At 34.4% G+C, this 21,138-nt stretch overlaps 1 protein-coding gene across 1 annotated transcript in view; it reads left to right on the forward strand.

Moving 5' to 3' along the window:
- Positions 1-21,138, forward strand: part of LOC139526491 (methyltransferase-like protein 27) — a 58,799-nt gene that overhangs the window by 30,447 nt on the left and 7,214 nt on the right. The gene's annotated exons all lie outside the window — the stretch shown is intronic.

A 21,138-nucleotide genomic window follows, 5' to 3' on the forward strand; every position in this document is an offset into this window, starting at 1 on the left:
ACTATATGTATGTATTATTTTTATCGAGCCTGCAACTTTTGTTGCAGAAAGCTCGACTTAGGGATAGTGATCCGGCAATTTCGGCGGCGGTGTTAGCTAACTTCTTAAAAGCTTTACACTTTAAAAGGTGGAAGACCTGAATGCTTCATACTTTTTATATGGATGCCTTATGTTTCGAAGTTTCCGTCTGTCACTTGTCCATTTTCCTTGACCTCATTTTCATGCTAAAGTGACTACTTGAAAAAAAGATTTTTATAATGTTAATCAGTTCTCTCTAATTATTAGTAATAGGGTAACTGTATTTGGTATGTGCTTACCTTGCAAGATCCGTATGCGCGTCACAGAGTTTTCACTTGACCTTGACCTCATTTCATTGATCAGTGAACAAGGTTAAGTTTGGGCGGTCAAGTCATAACTCATACTATAAGCAATAGGTCTAGTTTATTTGTTGTATATCAGGATTGTATGGTGTATATGTCTCAACTGGCAGAAGTCATCTGCCCTTGACCTCATTTTCATGGTTTAGTGGTTATAGTTAAGTTTGTTTTTTGTATGTTTTTCTGTATGCATTAGGTCTACTATATTTGGTGTATGGAATGATTGTAAGGTGTACATGTCAAATCCAGGTATCATCTGACCTTGAACTCATCTTCATGGTTCAGTGGTTACATAGTACTTAAAGCCCGAGTCACAATAGAACACGATCACACCACGGCTCACAGCGATCTTTAATAAATTCAGATCGTGGTTAGGTCGCGGTATGAGCGGCATGAAGAAAAAAAAAATCGTTGTTTTCACGATGCTACTACGTCCTCGTTACACTTCTACAACGACCCTGCTACGATTATATATTTCATCAGGGACTTTCTAGTATAGAAAATATAGGGACTTTCTAGTATAGAAAGTATAGGGACTTTCTAGTATAGAAACGGTATAGGGACTTTCTAGTATAGAAAGTATATGGACTTTCTAGTATAGAAAGTATAGGGACTTTCTAGTAAAGAAAGTATAGGGACTTTCTAGTATAGAAAGTATAGAATTTCCCGATTTCATGTGACGACAATGAGCATGATGGTCGTATGTAGTATAAAGGTAGTCAGGTCGTAAAAACACCATGACGAGGACGACATGGGTGTGCTAGAATCGTACTATGGTCTTGAAAAGCGTGGTATAGTCGTAGTGGAAGCGTGGTTTGGTCGCGGTGAGAACGTGTGGTCGTGACAAAGGTTGAAGTAACGTCGCTGTGATATCGTATCGCAGTCTCTCGCTTTCACTACACTCTTACTACGATGGTACCGCGACCTTTGCGATCTTACCACGACCTTACTATGTTCTCACTACGCTTCTTCAACGACCTGATTTCACCACGACCGCACCAATATTGTTTTTAACATGTTCAAAGTTGGCCACACTCATCACGATGACGATGAACTCATGCACCACGTACGTATTACGACCTTACTGTGTCAAAACATGCATTTTTTCACAGATCGCAACCACTGAGTACTTGTGTTTTGGTTTGGGTTTTTTTCTTCTGTAGGCTTAGTTCTACTACATATGTGGAATGATTGTGAGGTGTACATGTTCAACTGGCAGGTGTCATCTGACATCGATATAGGCTATAGACCGCTAGATTGCGCCGAATTATTCGAGTTACCTATAGGGATACAATTGAAGATGTTTTGTGTTGGCTTTCGATTGGATTCTAAATAAGATAAAAGCCGCATTCAAAAGACATAAATTTTGAAGTATTTTGGGCACAATTACCCGAACTTAACTGTGGAACAGTACAGAGTTGAAAGAAGAAAAGTTAAAATCAATTACCATTAATTTGTCATTACTAATTGTTTATAGTTTGCATAATTGCAAAATTGATTAGCAACATAAAAAAAATCTCTGGACTGCTGCCTGCTTAATGTCTAGTGGAAAGTATTTCATGCATATTTAGAAGAAACGTAAACACTATAGTTTAGTAGTTAAATTAATTGTATACAAAGTATATCGCATTGTACTGATGCCTTTCTATATATAAGTCATGCAATGAGGATATTGCACGCTGGCCGGTTTCCTAGCTGCAGTTTCCTAGCTGCAGAGGTATCTTCTAATTTCTTCACCAGTTCTGATTTTTTAAACGTTCGCGAAATATATAAAGTGGTATTCAGGTTCTATATTAAATTATTATAAACTTCGAGTTACAAGCATCACTTAAAGACACGCAAACCTGTACAAGATATATTACGTCCAGTGGAAAATGTTTCATGCATTATAAAGACAACATATTAACAATAAATACTATATATATGGGTAAGTTCTATAATGAGATGCGGAAGAATATTTTCTCGAATCCGAGACTCAGGGATTGTACATTAAGCTTCTTTATTCCGGGAATTTGTACGTTTATAAGAATTTACACTAATTGGGTCGTACTCTGAAATAAATAATGATTTTTTGGGAGTTGAGAAAGACAGCTTTATTTTCACGGAACAACAGTAAAACAATAATGTATTCCCCTTTATATATACAAAGTAATTGGGGCTGTTTGAAATAAAAGTCGGCTAAATTCCAACTGCTATCAGATAATAAGGGTATATACAAGCGGCGGTAAATGAATTATAATGGTTACCTTGCTGCATATCATTGACGGCACCCTGAAAGAGTTGTTACAAGGACTTTGCAGATAGAAGCAATTCTCCTTATAGCGGATGTTTCTGATTCCATATCCGCATTATGCCATTATTGCGTACTTTTACACCCCGCACAACCAAACGGGGTGCCACTTTGGCACGGGTTACCGTTATACTGTTAGTTAGACATAAAGGACTATGTTTCAATAAGTCGATCAGTGAAAGAGAAATAACCAAATAATGGAGTACACGAATTAAAATAAGGCCTCAGTTAAGCTTTCATAGAAAGCTTTAAAACGTTAGGCCTTATATATGGGCACGTTTGTGAGATTGAGCATTAATAAAAATGGTATGCTTTGGCGCACTTCTAGTTCAATGACGTTATGTGGACACGTTTTGAGGAATCCGACACGTTTGGGGGATGGACACGTTTCTGAGTGTAACATATATTTGTGTGTGTGTTTCTGAGGCAGTTTGCAGGTTGGCAACCCGCACTTATACATAATTATATATCTTTTTTTTTTCTATAAAAGCTTAAGCTCGCATCTGTTGGTGAAAAGCTAACAGTCGATACCTAAGTAGTCAGTATATATGGTATAACTCGTTTATGAACAGGTCGACGGTCTGCATTTATTTTATAAACTTCAGAAATCAGTACATATAAAAAATCTCTAATGTGAAAACCGTCATTGTGTCAGTAAAAAAGCTCTTATATTTTGGTGGGAAGGATGCATGGCAGTCCACACTTTTCGTTGTAATTCCTACGCAACGTTAAGCTGGGATCACATATTCGCGATCTTTACTGTCGTCCTTGTTAAAGTTCTTGTTAATCGTGGTTGGACATTCAAACTTTTATCAAAATTTGTAAAAACATTTATTTGATGATATTGTTAAAGCTGGGGTCACACATTCACGATTTTTACTGCCGTCCTTGACAGGACCCTTCCCGATTAAAATTTGTCAAAAGTCTGATCAAGATCCTGTGAATCGTGGATGGAAATTCAAACTTTATTTAAAATTTGTAAAACAAATAATTTAATCACGACAACAATCAGATATTGTTCAGGAAGCGTCGATATTCAACCGTTTCCACGCGAATTTATCCCGATAATCCCGTTCTTAATCCGCTTTTTTTTTTCGCCAGGTAAAATTCGATCGAGTCTGTTACGACTGCGTCCCAATTCTACCGAATGTAATCCGACAGAGATCAGACAGTGAAACGACGCTGACGGAAGTTATCCGTTCAAAAAAAGGATGAGCAGTAACTGTCGGAACGTAATCCTATCACGGTCCGCTCTATCGCATTGCAAACGGCTTTGTCTGGTCTCAGTCGTATTGTATTCTGTAATTGTCGGGACTCTGACGTGGGTATTATTGACGAATTTCGTACTAATAACGGGACTGTTCCGGAATGGTTTCGGCAAAAACGGTTCGCAATCGTCAAAATCTGGATGCAATCTGGACTCAATCGGCAGAAAAACAGCAATGAAAAATTTCGCCAGATTATTTCCGTTCCACAGGACACCGTCCAGAATAAACAACATTGTTAGGATTTTGATCCGATACAGTAGAATCTGTCACGACACATAGGCACGATTGAAATCCGACTAGACTAAATCGGCTGAGTTTCTCCGAATGTTACGGGACGCACCTAAGTGTCGGGGTGCTTTGTCGAACTATTTGGACCCTTCAAGACCCGTAGGACTCTGCTACGATAATTGAGGATAGTAATCTATTTCACTTTTCGTGTCGTATCGCTGTCTGATCTCAAACGGGATCAATAATCGTCAATGTGTGAACCCCGCATTAGGAAGCGTCCATATTCAGCCGTTTCCATCCGAACTCATCCCGATTATCCCGTTCTCAATCCTATTTTAATCCGATTCGCATCTTTCCCATGGTTAAAAACAACCGAATTTATCCCAGCAGCGTCCTTATTCTGCCAAATGTGATCGGACAGACATCAGACAGTGACCAGACAGTGGACCGACGCTGACGGAAGATTTCCGTTAAAAAACTGTCACGCCATATTTTGTTCCGGAACGGGTTCGTCAAACACGGTTCGCATTCGGGATACATCCTGGACTCAATCGGCAAAAATCAGCAATGACAAATCTCTCCAGATCATGCCCGTTCCACAGGACACCATCTAGAAAACACAGAACATTGTTACGATTTTGATCCGATACAGCAGAATCTGTCACGACATAATCACGATTGTAATCCAACTATAAACAAAATCGGATGAGTTTTCCCGAACGTTACGAGAAGCAGTGTACGTAACTGTCGGGGTGCTTTGCCGACCTCTCCGAGCCTTAGGAATATGTTACGAACGTATACTACAGTGTTCGGGCAATAATAGGACATTCCAGTTCATTGAGGATAGTAATCCGACTTTTTTTTACTTTTTTGTCTTAACGTTGTCTGATCTCAAACGGGAGCAATAGTCGGCGCTGTGTTAACCCCGCATTACAGGGAACATTATATTACCGGGAGTTCGGATGTGTCCATGTGTTTGTCCGGCCACCAGTTTATAAGCCCTCTCATATGTATAATTCTTGCCAAATGTTAATCAAACTTATATCAGAGATATATCGTCAGCAAGGGTTCGGACGAGATTGCAAATATGTTCCGAGCAACCTTTTTTTTAAATGTGTTAGGATTCAGAAACAATAGTTTTATGGGAATATTGCAGATACTTATCAAAGATCAGTGGCGGATCCAGAATTTTTTTATAAGTGGGGCCCACTGACTGCCTAGGAGGGGACCCGCTCCGGTCATGCTTCAGTGATTCCCTATATAATCATCCAAATTTTCCATGAAAAAAGGGGGGCGGGTCCCCGGGCCCCTCCTCTAAATCCGCCTCTGAAGATTGATAGGAGCAATGTCTAGAACTAGTTCAAAAATCAGTACGGGTTACTTTTTTATTCAACCAAAAAATAAATGCGTTTATTTAATGCTATTACGTTGTCGTCATCGACGTCGGTGTCGTCCATAGCCATTTGCAGTTGGTTTCCGGGCAATAACTTAAGTATAAATGAATGGATCTCTATGAAATTTTTCCACAAGGTTCAATACCACAAAAAAGTGTTACCCTTGAATTTGAAAGTTATAGGAATTATAGGGACCAAAAAAGTGGTCAAAATAAGCATTATTCTTTTTTTTTTCTTCGGAAAACTGCTTGTTTATACATTTTTTGTAAGTGAATGGACCTCTCTGAATTGTACCACAAGTTTCCATACCATACAAGAAAATTGGGATTTACCTTTTTTTATGATGGTTCTGTGGTGGAATTAGGGCCAAAAAGGGGGAGTGGAAACAATGTTTTTTTCTTGTGTATACTGATAAGGTCGATATATATAAAAGTGCCTAGAAAATCAACCAAGTTATTTTAGAGTAGATCTGATTCGTAACTTCCTTCCCGACCGGAGCTTGAACATACATGTACTTTTTATTTCTAACTTCTACGACAACACCGTCTAGCATTGCGCAGAGGCCTTTATCCCCTCCTCTAACTCTAGCTTAGCTGCTGAGAAATGATAAGCTTTCGTTTCGGGATGTGTTACCTTCTAGTAGAAATGAAATATATATAAGACTTAGAAATACAGTATAGGTTTATATTTCACATTCACCTTTGAAATCTGAATACAACAGTGTATTTAAAATAAGAGATAATTTTTCATCCTTTAACACGCCGCCCCCCTTTTTTTCTTTAATATGTTGTATTGTAAAGAAAAGATCTGAATTAGAGTTAAAATCTATTTTTATCTCTGATCATGTTTCATTGAATGAGATACACGTGAATATAAATGTTAATTTGAAGTTATGTACGTAGTAAACTGATAAAAGTATTGATAAGTTGCCTAGTCAAAACGACAAGGTTTCGCTGGATTATTTAAGAGAGATGAACGGATATATTTGCATTTACCATTGCTACGATAACTACGTTCGAAAACAACTTTCACTTTAGTCTTTGGGAGAAAAGGTCTTCAAAATTACAACTGAAGATGTTTTACGTTCCCCTTTTCTTTATTTTGGTATTTAATGAATTGATCCCCCGGAGCGGCTCAAAGGATAGCTTGAACAGGTCTTTCAAGTGCCTTCATTAATATTTATGAAAATGGAGGGAAATTTAGAAAGGTCGAGGTTATTTCTAATTGAGTGTCTGAGGTTAGTATTTATTTTGTTGCAGTTAAAACCACATTTGTTAATGTGTCAGATGTTTCCGACATTTTTGACATTTGCACCTAATTAACACAAAAAGACTAGGAATTCCCAACAGTCAGCTTTGTTATAACAAGGAATGGCAATGTATCGCATTTTAGATCAGTACACGTCATGTACGTATACGTCTCCTTTTTGGAATATAAATATACATGCATGGGCACATATATTTCAAAAAGGCAGAGAAATTTTTTTTCTGGGTAAAACGTCTCTGAAATGATTATGTCTATTGATAAAAACATAAGGGGCGGATCCAAAGGGAGTTTGAGGTTTGGAACCCCATTTTTTGGACGATCAATGCATTTGAATGGGGACATATATGGTGTGGACCCCCCCTTTTTTAAATGGCTGGATCCGCCCATGACATACCATAATCAATAATATTTCAATAAAATCTTACTGACAGTTGGGATTCCTCGAAAATAACAGTGGCGGATCTAGAAATTTTCATAAGTGGGGACCCACTGACTGCCTAAGAGGGGGCCCGATCCCGTCACGCTTCAGTGATTCCCTATATAACCAACCAAAATTTTTCTGAAAAAGACCCTACCCCCACCCCCTCCCCCTAAATCCACCTCTGAATAAAGAGAAATTGTCTTTCAAATGACATATAATGTTAATACAAATTAATGTATCAATCTGTACACATTTTTTAACTCATTTGCTAAAATTTTTATATTGTAGTCTGTTTCAGACTTGCTAACTTGAGCAATTAGATATTTTTATAAAACAAATACAACCTAAACTGTATAAAAAAAATAGGACAATGGTCTCAAATAAGAATAAGAATACAAGTTTTACTAGTCTAATCAAGAACCCATAAAGGGCATCATTTATCAACAATAATACGCACAATATGGTTGGAAAAAAGAAATGAGAAATATTAAATGGTATTTAAAAATCGACAGAATATGATCGAAATTGTAAATGTATCTTAATATATGTATGTTTCTGTACGGCTTCGTTATGTATCCGTAACATACCCATATACCACATCGTTTTAGTTATTTAAAATTGAGAATGGAAACGGGGAATGTGCCAAAGAGACAACAACCCGACCATAGAAAAAAACAACAGCAGAAGGTCATTAACAGGTCTTCAATGTAGCGAGAAATTCCCGCACCCGGAGGCGTCCTTCAGCTGGCCCCTTAACAAATATATACTAGTTCAGTGATAATGGACGCCATACTAATTTCCAAATTGTACACAAGAAACTAAAATTAAAATAAAACAAGACTAACAAAGGCCAGAGGCTCCTGACTTGGGACAGGCGCAAAAATGCGGCGGGGTTAAACATGTTTGTGATATCTCAACCCTCCCCCTATACCTATCTCCAATGTAGAAAAAATGTATTGTGTATATGCTTGAAGTTTTCAGTCCGTCTGGGTTGTCCTTTTTGCAATAAAGATTATTACTATAAATATTTTGTTTACCTATAAGTCACGGGTGTCATTCGGTTTATCGAGAGAAATGGTTGTGAAAGAATATCTAACGGCGGTCAAGTATTGAAAGACGATCGTGAAAGTTCTGGTAACGGATCGTGAAAGACATTTAATCGAGAAGACATATGAAAGGTCAATACATATTCTAATTTAATTAATTACACCGACAAATTTACGACAAAATAAAACTGTCTGTCGAAATGGTTCAACATTATGATCAGTATGTGAGAATATCCAGTTTTAAAAGTACATAGTTATTATAAAACAACAAAAGGCAGATTGCTTCTCGACATTTCAATGACATAAAAAATGTAAACAAACATGATTTTTTCATAAATTCGACTAGAAAAACTACTTTAATACGAATAAGGGCATTCTATTTGAATTAATCAAATAGTTCTCATAGTTATTTAGTATAAACATAATCTGAAACTTGGTAAATAAAGAACTATTTACACAAAAATCGATTTTTTTGGATCGTGAAAGATCACGTACCGCATTTTTGAAGATCGTGAAAAGGATCGTGAAAGATCTGATGCTACGAAGACGTTCAAATTATTCTTCAATTATATCAGAATTAATTGGCCAAGCATAACTTTTACATTTGTCAGTTTCTAAGGCACTGTAAGGATCGGAACACATTTATTTGGTCGACGGGATATATGTATAGATCTGTATGTCATGGTTCATCTGACCTTGCACTCTTTTTATGAACCATTGACAATCATAATTTAAAAAAAAGAAGATGTGGTATAAATCCAAAGAGACAACTATCCACAAGAGACCAAAATGACACAGACATTAACAACTATAGGTCACCGTACGGCCTTCAACAATGAACAAAGCCCATACCGCATAGTCAGCTATAAAAGGCCCCGATATGGCAATGTAAAACAATTCAAACGAGAAAACTAACGGCCTTATTTGTATAAAAAATGTACGAAAAACAAATATGAAACACATAAACAAACGACAACCACTGAATTACAGGCTCCTGACTTTGGACAGACACATACATAAATGATGTGGCTTGGTTAGACATGTTAGCGGGATCCCAATCCTACCCCTATCCTGAGACAGTGGTATAATAGTACAACATAAGAACGAACTATAAAAATCTCATCAGATGGACAAAAATACATTAAGCGCATTAAGCGCATTTGACACTTCTAGTAAAACCCTTGATATTATAGACGTTCCAAAAATTAACTATCATAAGTAAAGCAGACGAGACATAACAGCATTTGCGCTCTGGTATTCTATAGTCTGTAGTATATAGTTAAATCAATCCACATCTGCGTTGTATATACAGAACTTAAGAAAGTACTGTTCCACAAAATGTTGGTTACCGTTCAATCTCAAATAACTCATGAAAGATGCTGTTTTGTTGCAATGTTTTGTTTGATGGATATCATTTTGGTTTTAACGTTGCATATCCATATTATTGGCTAAATAGTGTCGGTCTGCCTGAATACTTGACCGATTCTCAGAGCTGAATCTTTCAAACTTATTTAGAGACGTTTTTAGTTGTTGTTTTTTTAACTTTCGAGGTAAAGTGTTGAATAACAAAAAATAGCTTTAATGTTCATCCTTATCAAAATAGTTACAGGCTTCAACCAGTTGCAGGTTTATCAAATGGTAAAAGAAATACTGATTTCTGATTACTAGTAATAAGTCTGGTCACGCATTATCTTTCACGAACAAAATAGTGCGTTGCCTGATCTTTCACGATCAAGTTTGATGGATATTAAACCAATATACAAATTAATGCTTTTAAGAGAAGAACATACCTTCATTTTACTGTACTATCGGATACACCAAAGATTAAATTTAAAATATATCACGATAAACTGAAATATGACCATTATAGGTACAAAAAGCGTGTTATACCAGAGCTTTCACGATCGTCTCTCAATACTTGACCGCCGTTAGATATTCTTTCACGACCATTTCTCTCGATAAACCGAATGACACCCGTGTAAGTGGTTAAGCAACTACTAACTTGGGTTCCTGGGACAGCTAATTTGAGTTTTTCTTTGTTTGTTGCTAATTTGACTGCCAAAAAAGTTATAAAAAAGGTATTCACATTGTAAAAGCCCATCACCGAGTTCTCGAAAATCGAGTAAGAAAAATGAAGTAACATTTTGATGGTGTGGAGTAGACAAAGTTATGTTCACATTGCCTATCAGACTCAATCATGACAGACGAAGCCACCAGAAGACTGATCCGACTCGTTTTAACAAAAAAAGTTCGGGCTGGTCTATTTTGCTTGACATTGATCTAACTTTCTCCCCGACAATTTTTCCCATGTCAGTAGAATTCGAGTAGGGACCAAGAATCCATGCACTAAGTATTCGTCGGGAAATGATAGTGTAGAGATCAAGATTGATCATCATACAAATATTTTAGGTAAACGCGGACAGAAAGTCACAGAACCAACCACTTTGACTTTGTTCTTAAAAAGTAATTGACCATTATCAATATTTATCAAATAAATTTTAACTAAAAAGCTACTTTAAATTAATATAAAAGTTCAAGACAAAAATCAAAAATGTTTTCATACCCAGCCATATTAAGTTTTGCCCATGTCCTTCCGTACGTACCAAAATTTGTTTCCGTTCTCTAACTTTAGTTTTCCTTAACCAAATGTTATGAAACTTATTTATAATGCTTATAATTACTACCACATAACACAGATGCATGCAGTTTGAATTTTGATGGTGTCATCAGTTTTTACTCGTCTAGAGGTATACCCCTTTACAATAAAAAGCTAATCCTAAATTTTTCGTTTCCGTTCTCTAACTTAAGTTTGCCTCATAGAAATGTTATGAAATTAAAAAAAAATCTTCCGACACAAAACTCAAATCAGAAACACACTTGGATACCGTACCCGTCTCTTTTACTGTTCTTGATTAATGTTCCTTTATAACGTTACAACTATGCAATGGACACAATGCCCATTAATTTTTTTAAATAAATGTTTTAATTTATTATTTAAAGAAAACTATTTCAAAACTGAATTTTGACTTTTTTGTCCAGTGACTTTTTGTCCGTGACTTTTTTCTGCGACTTTTTGTCCTAGTATGTATTTTACTGGTCAGCGCAAGACTACTTGTACTCCATACAAACATATATCCGATCGCTTGCAGCTCAATTCCTTTCTGTACATGTGTTGTATCTGTTTTCTATATTTACTCGTGACCACTGACTGACTACTATCACCACAAGTACATCAAAAACCTGACATATTTTTGACTCGACCAAACTCGATCACTTCTTGGTTCCTTCTCAACCATACACGAGTACACATGACTGCTACAAGATACAATAAAAGGACGTGCAGATCAGATATTCACATATTTCTCATTTATCACAAATACAGTATTAACATTTTAATTGGGTTTGAGAGGATGAAACAGCGTTTATAAAAAAAATTAGTCGAGAGATGAAAATCATTCACTGACCTATATTGTCATATAAACATTGTAAAATTACAACCCATTGACATATAGATCTCCGTTGTAGTAGAACTTTAAAATAATTCATACAAGCATATTTGGTTTAATAAAAAGAAGATGTGTTATGATTGCCAATGAGACAACTCTCCACAAGAGACCAAAATAACACAGAAATTAACAACTGTAGGTTATCGTACAGCCTTCAACAAAGAGCAAAGTCCATACCGCATATATAGTCAGCTATAAAAGGCCCCAAAATGACAATGTAAAACAATTCAAAGGAGAAAACTAACGGCCTTAATTACAGGCTCCTGACTTGGGAAAGGCACATACATACATAATGTGGCGGGGTTAAACATGTTAGCGGGATCCGAATCCTCCCCCTAACCTGGGACAGTGGTATAGAAGTAATTTTTCGAAATTCGTTTTGCCTTCATGAGGTAAAGTCTGGTAAATCAGCAATTTTAGTTTGACATCAGGCTTATTCCTCTCAGTTAACATGCATGTTTACGCTGTTTTTCTGGCGTCTTTCCTATAGCAATTTGTTTTAAAGCAATCACATTCCATGTATAGTTTTCTTTATGTATTTAAAATAAAAAACACGATCCCAAAATTTTCAAAACGTCCATGGCATACGTGCGTTTTTCATCCGACACCTCATCTGGGATACTCTCCGCGCCACAAGACACTTCTATTGATATTGAAGATTTGCGCATCCGCAAATGGATGGCCGGACAAAGAGAGATTTTTAACTATTTTCCAGTCTAGCCGGACGAATAGACACTCCGTTTTTGTACTCGTTTGTCCGGTTGATGTCTCTTTTACACATTCCCCGTTCAATTCTCAAAAAGTTCGAATGTTCAACCCTAAATCTGTATTGGTTGCATAGTGACAAAACTGCAATCTCGACTTCTGCCACATCTCAAAGGACTAAAAGACAGACCAGAAAACATAATGCCCCTCTACTATCGTAGGTGGGGCATAAAAATTGGTTGATCAAACAGGGATTCACCGAGGCATGATTGCAGCGGACCCCTCTTCGGCAGTCAGTGCTCCTCCCCTTATGAAAATTTCTGGATCCGCCACTGCATGCATGGCAAAACAGAAAATAAAAGTCAGGAATAAAAGACCAGTTTAAAAATCTTTGTTTTCTACTAACACTGTCTATATTTTAAAAAGATAATATCTTATTCGAAAAGTTTTACTAGATAGTTTAGAGGATAGATTGATGTAGGTTTGTGTGAAATTGGTGAGAGAAAACAATATTGCAGGGAGGATAAAGATTTTCATTGAACTTTTTATTTCACTCTAAGTCATAAGCCCTGATTTTACACATAATTTACAGTTTTATCTCAGCATGTTATCAGTAATCTGTTACATATATAAACTTTGTGGTCACACTTTCTCTATGGTTAACTAATTGTAACCAGATGTATGTTGACTAAGTAAACCCCTTAATGTTAAACTGTTTTTATCAGAAATTGTTTTGTATAATTGGTATGTCCCTGTCCTTCCACAGGTTTCATTGTATTTCCTGCTCTCTCTGGTAAAAAATATGATGATTTTGAAAATAAAATTTGGGACTATTAGACCCCGTTTACACTGACAAAAAAGATCCATCTTTGGTCCAGTGTAAACGGGTAAGATCGATCTTCAATCGGACTTTAAAAGTCTACCTCTAGGGGTGGTTTTAAAAAGATCGATATTATTTGAATCGATCTTTCTTTTTGTGTAAACGCTTAGATCGATCGCGATCGATCTTTTTTCAGGTGTTTGTTATATTTAGACAGGAAAATAAAAGTCAGACCGGTTCTTTTTATGTTGTAGTGTAAACGCACTGGATTAAATCGATCTTGCTTGTGCAATGTAAATGCGAGCTTGGGTGAACTCGGCCCTTGTCTTTTTAAGATCGATTCAAATAAAGATCGATTCAGTTTCGTTGCCATGCAGTGTAAACAGGGTCTTATAGTAAGTAAGTAAACGTTTATTTAAAAGTATAATAGTCCAGATAAAATTTATAATAAGAAAAAAATACAAGATTGATAATGAAAATACGAATATTTATTTTACTACTTTATACAACCTTCCCTGCATTTATCTGAAAGGATTTTATTCCTCAACTTTATTTATTTTTTATTCCTTGTACTTCTTAATCTAAAAAAAACATACGATATAAAATGTATGGTATAAAAAAATCTAGATAAATTTCTCATTAACTTAATGACTTCCTATTTTTCAAAACTGTTGTTGAAGTGAATTCAGGAAAAAACAAAGATGTACCATAAACAATTATTCCATCATCGACAAAGGATCTGATATATATATTCTTATCATTTCCGTGCGTAAAAATTAACTCTTAAGTAGGCACGGGGTTTAAGTATGCATTGCCCTGTCTGTCTAGTTTGTTTAAATGATCAAACAAACTTTCAATTCCCTTTCACTATCAATTCCAAGTGTTATACGAAGCGTAAAATTAATAGAAAACGAAAACTAATAGATCTTGGAAATAGGGGGAGGGCTAAAAAATATTGTCCTTGATCTATGGAATCATTTTTTATTTATTTTAAATTCTAGATATTGATTGAACTTAAACATACTTTGGAGTAAAGTAGTTTTGAGGTTTTAGCTACCATTTATTTTACTTAAACTGCGGAGTCCTTTGGATTTTTCTGCGTGACAATTTCTTTTTGGCTTAATCCATCTTCTTGAATATTTTGTTTTCTAGGGAAAAAAAGTTCTCCCTTGATGTCTTTAGCAAAGGTTTCAGATCCAAAGTTGCATTCAATTTCTCCTAATTATAGTTTTGATAGACACCCTTGACACTCAACAAGAAAATCTGGAATAGGTGCAAAATTAAGACTTGCTGACAAGAAACCAGTATATGAAAGGCAATCTACATGTTTTGGAAGTGTTTGAACAACACATTAATGTGTCATTCCACAGCTGACCATTTATTTGGACTCCTTAATTCCTTTTTTTTTTTTGGCATTTCTAAAGATATCTTACATATGTCTTCCTTAAGTAAATCAATGAAGGCATATTGCCAAATTTCATTTCTACAAAAACTGAGGTAAATATGTCATTTGATAAGTAACATGGTGTAGCTTTTGGTGTCATTTCAACGTCGCACACGCCCTTGTCAAAATCAATTTTATCAAAAGATAAACGAAAAATATTAATTACACCCCAAATGACTATCCCCCTTTCTCCCCCATAACAGTACAATGTGTATATCAATTTCTTCTTTTCCAGCCTGCCCATTAATGCATGACAATATCTGAACGTATGTCATTCTCTTTTTAAAAGTGTGTAATATTTGCTACTGTGCAAAACAATTAGAATTGCAATAAAACTTAATCCCTTTACATAGAATAAATTAAAGTATGATTATAAATATTTTAATATATTTCTTTTTCCATATCAACTTCTGATATCAAACTTTCACATAAATTCTAATGTTCTCTTTCTATATCAATATTTATTAGAAATCATTTGTTCACATTTATAACGGTACTATAAAATAAATGCTGAAAATAATATATATTAACTAACGTGATATGAATGTGATCAGTTATTCAGGGGATGAAGATAAACAAACCCAGCATAATACATGGTCTGGGGTAATTGATATTAATATGATGTCTGATAAGACCGCAGCTACAAAGAAGCTGTAAATTCGGGCATCACTATATGCATTACATGATTTGCGCGCATTATAACACCTTTTCTCTCTCAAAAAAAAAAATCATTCCTTTTTTACTACATTTGTACGCATTTTTTACAGGTGAATTATTGTGCACTAACGTATACAAGAAAAATGTAAAAATATAGTTTATTGAATATAATGCACATTTGTACCCATATGGGTTGAAGGCATACATAAGTCAACATAGTAATTTTACAATACATCATACAGAAAAAACCAACAAAAGAACCAAACATTATATACATATATGTATCTATTATGCAGTTGTTGAGTCCACCCTCCTCAGTGACCATGACTTTTTAACAAATGAAGCAGCATACTGCATAATTGACGGACAAGAAAGACATAAAACCAATTTATCCAAATTATCCATATTATCTATATTGGAATAGATATTTTTAACTTTTTGCAAAAATTCAAATCTCAAATCTTTATTTTTTGTACATGTAAATAAAAAATGCTCTTCATCATCTATTTTATTTAGACAACAATGTTGACATAAACGTTCTTCTCTTTTTATATTTTTGTATCTACCCCTTTCAATTTCCAAAATATGGTCACTCACCCTTAATTTAGTGAATTTTTTCCTTATTTCAAAGTTATTCTCTTTAAGTAAATAAGGCTCAGTTTCATATTTCTTTTTGAATTTACTATAGATAAATAATTTATTATTTTCTGTTAAAGAATTTAATTTTTTAAAGAACAGCTGTTTATAGTTTTCTTGCACAATCTCTTTCATGTGTTTATTCATTTTATATTTTTTCTTTTATAAAGTCAATATTTTGTATATCAGATATATTTAAATTATTTTCATGAGTTATATTTTTTACAAAGGTATACCAAGAATAGGTTCCTGTTTCATCCAACAGTTTAGCTGTGCAATATGCATCATATAACAACGGATTAATTTCTGTGTCAGATATTCTTGCCATATATTTTAGTGCTTGAACCTTTACATATACATCTATTGGATATTGTCCTAACTCTGCCCTTGATGCAATGTTTACTGCTTTTTTACTTAAACCTAAAAAAAATTAAATTCACTTTTTCAATAAAGCTATTATCAATTGATGTTAGTAAATCAAAATCTTTATGATTATTTATTGCTCTACTCTGAGATCTTAATATTTTTTCATAGTAGTCCATATACCAAATTTCTGAGTTATACATTAAAATAGGTTTTATTAAAGATTCAAACAGTTTTTTATGTATATTTATAGGTATATTTTCTATATTATTCAAATATTTAAACAAACTGAATAGAACTTTTGTGCCTTTTTTTGATAGTTCCATATGTGATGTATGGAATTTACCAGAAGCCTCTATAATATTACCTAAATATTTATATTTTAATACTTTTTCTAATTTATAACCATTCAAAGTAAACTCTGCTTTAGTGTATGGTATGTTTTTTTGTTGAAATACTATCACTTTAGTTTATTTATGTTGATTGACAACTGCCATTTTTTACAATAGTTACTTAATTTCTCTAATGACTTCTGTAAACCCTCTGCACTTTCAGACAATAAAAGTAAATCATCGGCAAACATAAGACAACTTAATGACATGTTATTGAGATTTACTGGTTTACAGTCACTATCAAAAATTTCAGGAAGGTCATTTATATAAATATTAAAAAGATTTGGGCTGAGGCTGTCACCCTGTTTCAAGCCTCTATCTATAAATACAGAATCAGATATGTTTTCTTTATATTTTACTGAAGCTTCAGTGCATTCATACATATTTTTTAACACTTTATATAATTTAGGTCTCATATTATCAGTCTTGATCAATTTATATAGAAGGCCTAGTCTCCAAACTGAGTCAAATGCCTTCTTCAATTCTACAAAACATCCAAAGTAAATCTAAAGATTTGAGAGTACTGATTGCACATGTTGTTACGTGCACAAGAAATGGATGCGCTGATTAAAATTGCTCATATTAATGAACATGCCATGGGAATGATTCTGAGCCATTTGAAGCACACCTGAATGCTGCTGACAGTAGTGATGCCAAACTATATTGAGGAAATAAGGAATCTTCAATCATCAACAGTGCATCGCCTTGAAATATCGTTCTTGCTTCGTAATAATGTGGTGATCTAAGAACAGAAACATCAGCATTTTTACAGATAAACAAAATATGAAACTCATCCCATATTCCCTCATTATATAATGTACATATTATTGTTTTCCCTCGCAAAATCGCCCATCTCTCCGTCTCAATAGATAATTTCAAACTTTCGAACATCGATGTTTAGATATATGTAACATCTGTCCTTATTAGAAATAAGGTTCCAAACAACACTCAAGTTTAAATAGAGAATAGTATTCCTCTTGGATGCATAATATATCTATGAGAACCTATCTGATAGTACTGATCTGTTTATCGTGGTTTTACTATACTCTTTTCACCAATATTGCAGGCCGTTGTGGAATTTATTCCCTGTTTATATTAATATTAATTTGGATCTATTTTTCAATATTAAATATTATATTTTGATATTAATACATCGAATTTTTAATATTAAAATGACTTTTTAACTTTAGTAAATAAAACCTATTTATTAATATCAAGAAATGAATATTTTTTGATATTAGAAAATTTGATTTATTAAAATTAAAAATAGGGAATAACTTGATTCCAAAACGGCTTGTTATAAACCTATCAATATTTACAAAGTATTGATTGTTCCATATATAACTAAAACCTGTATCATCAAATATTATATTTTTTACATATTGAATCCATTTAAATTTGATAGGATTAGTTTTATGTAATTAAAAGGATATTTGACCTTTTTCTCTGAGCTTTAATAGTTTTACGCCAAAATGATGCCATTTTTAGTTTTATATAGTGATTGGACTTCAACTTCTACAAAAACTACCTTGAACAAAAACTTTAACCTGGAGAGGGCCAGACGGACAGAAGGACGGACGGAAAAAGTAATGCCCCTCTATATGTATACTATCGTAGGTGGGGCATAAAAATGGTCTACTTTTCCGAACCCCAGGAATATTTTTACGGCAGTGGCTATTCAAAAATGTCTTATTGTTCCAGCAAAGAGGACAAATTGCGTTTTTACGGTATTTTGCTATTTGTCCGGCCAAAAATATAATGATGAAGATGTAGCACCGTGTTTAAGTAGATACATAAAGGCTGCGTAGTAATGACAGATTTTCTACCATAGTAGTTTTATGAAAAGGAACTCATTGGATTAAAAAGAGAAATACAAACTCGGTGGCTGATTTTATCACCAATCCGACTTTTGTAATATTATTTATACAGACTCAGCTTGAAGGTCTAGCTCGTGCTCATAACATATTTAGCTATAATGTTCTGAGTATGCATGTAAAAGCTACCCAAAACAAATTGAAAATGAATATACAACAAAGTATACATTTTATTCAGATTTTTTCTATTCGAAAGGAATTGTGTGTGTGGTGGTGGTGGTGGTGGTGGTGGTGGTGGGGGGGGGGGGGGGGGGGCAAAATGACTCTCTCTTTTTAAAACGTTCTACCTATGAATTTCCTATAAGGTAAAGAATCAGGCCATTGATTATTGACTTCAGTAGACATCTACAGTGGAGATAACTTCAAACCTTTCACCAAAACTGTCAGAAGTTGTCAAGAGAACTGTTCTAGGACATGATGTAGAACTGTCATCCTGACACCTTTTAGACAGTTCTAGATCTAGCTAGATCAGTTCTAACCTATAACTGATTTAGACAGTTCTACCTTGAACTGATCCTGACAGTTTCAGACAGTGCTACGACTAGAACAGTTCTACGATTAGAAATGATTTGGCTAGATTTGATTTAGTCAGTTCTATACATAGAACAGTTTTAAGAACTCTTTGTCTTAAAAAAAGGCGATTTGGTGCCACGATATCTCAGTAGCATGGGTTCGAATCCCGGCGAACCCATGCTACCGAGATATCGTGGCACCAAATCGCCTGCACTGTAACCGGCGTGCTAGATCACAAGAACAAATGGGCTTCATTAAAATGAAGCTTTCGCTGGCCGGGTGTTACCTTTCCACGCCAGTTTTAATCTAGCATCGTACTACAGTACATGCTTTAAAAGGTATGAAGATGTTATTTTTACAGATCACCTAAATTATCTATAGTGAAGGATTCTACAAATTAATGTAAGATACAGTCACAGAAATAATTATATTTATAAGTACGTCTGAACCAGTGACAATTCTACAACAGATGTATCCATCGGATCACCAGCAGTGATGGTGATACATGACTGTGTGCATTCTGTATACAACTCGTCTAAACATCAACCCAACAATGTTAGATCTGTAAATTTGCTTTCGCAAATTTTTTGTATAGGGAAGAACAAAAAAATTGAGAGAGTAAATTTACAGATCTAACAGTTCTACCTATAACTGTTTAATATACAGTTCTATCTAAAACTGGTTCTGACAGTTCTACTAAGAACAGTTTTAGGGTAGAACTGTTCTAGGAGAGTTTAGAACAGTTCTATGACAGATTATTCTGACAGTTCTAACGAGAGATCAGAAGTTTTCTCCACTGTATGATTCCAAAAGAAGATCCTGCATTTATTGTTTCCTTTCTTTTTTTTTTAAATCAGGTCGTCATTTTGCACGATTTTTTTAAATGACTCATAGGAAATAAGAGAAAAAGGTAAGCACGTGTAACCTGCCCCAAACGTTAGATTGTGTTTACGAAAAAACAAGAAAAAGAAAAAAACCTGTTTACTTAATAAAACAGAATAAAAAAGGTGGGTTACCCCAACCTTGATATCCTTTTCCCAGTCTAGGCGTATCAGTGCATGTTCATAGATCTCCGTTTGTAGAAAAACATCTTCCTATATCTATTTGAAATAACAATGAATAATACATCCAATTTGGGGTCCTCATTTGCGGTCTGCAGTCATTTGAAAAATGAATTATCTTAATTTACTTGTCATAGTGTTTCTGAAAAACTAATACGCGCCAATGTAATTGCGCAAACGTAAAAAAAAGTTAATCACAAAATGCGCGCAAATGAAATGCAAATGAAATGCGTCCGCATAACTTCCACTTACGGAAAAGAGATTAATGTTGTACAAACGGGTATCATTATTTGCGAAAGAGTCAGTAGCAAAATACGACGACTGGGGAAAAAAATCCCGTTTACTTCGTGAATATTGTGAAATTTGCGCTAAAACAGCTTTTACTTTTTATTAGTGTGCCCTTTTATGTATGCGGCACATTTGGTTATTTTTTTTTTAAAGAATTATCCATCCATCTGTAAAACTGTGTTGAATATATGAAAAGAAAGACAATTTTTAAAATGTATAATCTTAATCTTTACGCTTTTCCAATGTAATGGGAGATAACTTATTTTTAAAATAAATATTTTCCTCTGAAACAGATGATTGTTGACAAAAAGAGTTACATCCCATCATAAATATTATCAAAAAAGTAATACGATATTTAAGAAATATCTGACAAAGTGCACTGTATAGAAGTAAATTTCGTATATATATGATTATCATAAATATCAAATGAGTGAAAGAAAAATGTCAAAATGTCAAAATATATTTAAGTTTATAATAAGGGGGATAATCAAAACTGCTTGTTTCTAAAAATAATTTATATTCTATTTATGTTGTTGATATATACATATGTACTTCGATAAATACATGTTGTTTAAACTATTCATAACTG

Source organism: Mytilus edulis, chromosome 6 (assembly GCF_963676685.1).
Source record: "Mytilus edulis chromosome 6, xbMytEdul2.2, whole genome shotgun sequence".
NCBI classification, from domain to species: domain Eukaryota; kingdom Metazoa; phylum Mollusca; class Bivalvia; order Mytilida; family Mytilidae; genus Mytilus; species Mytilus edulis.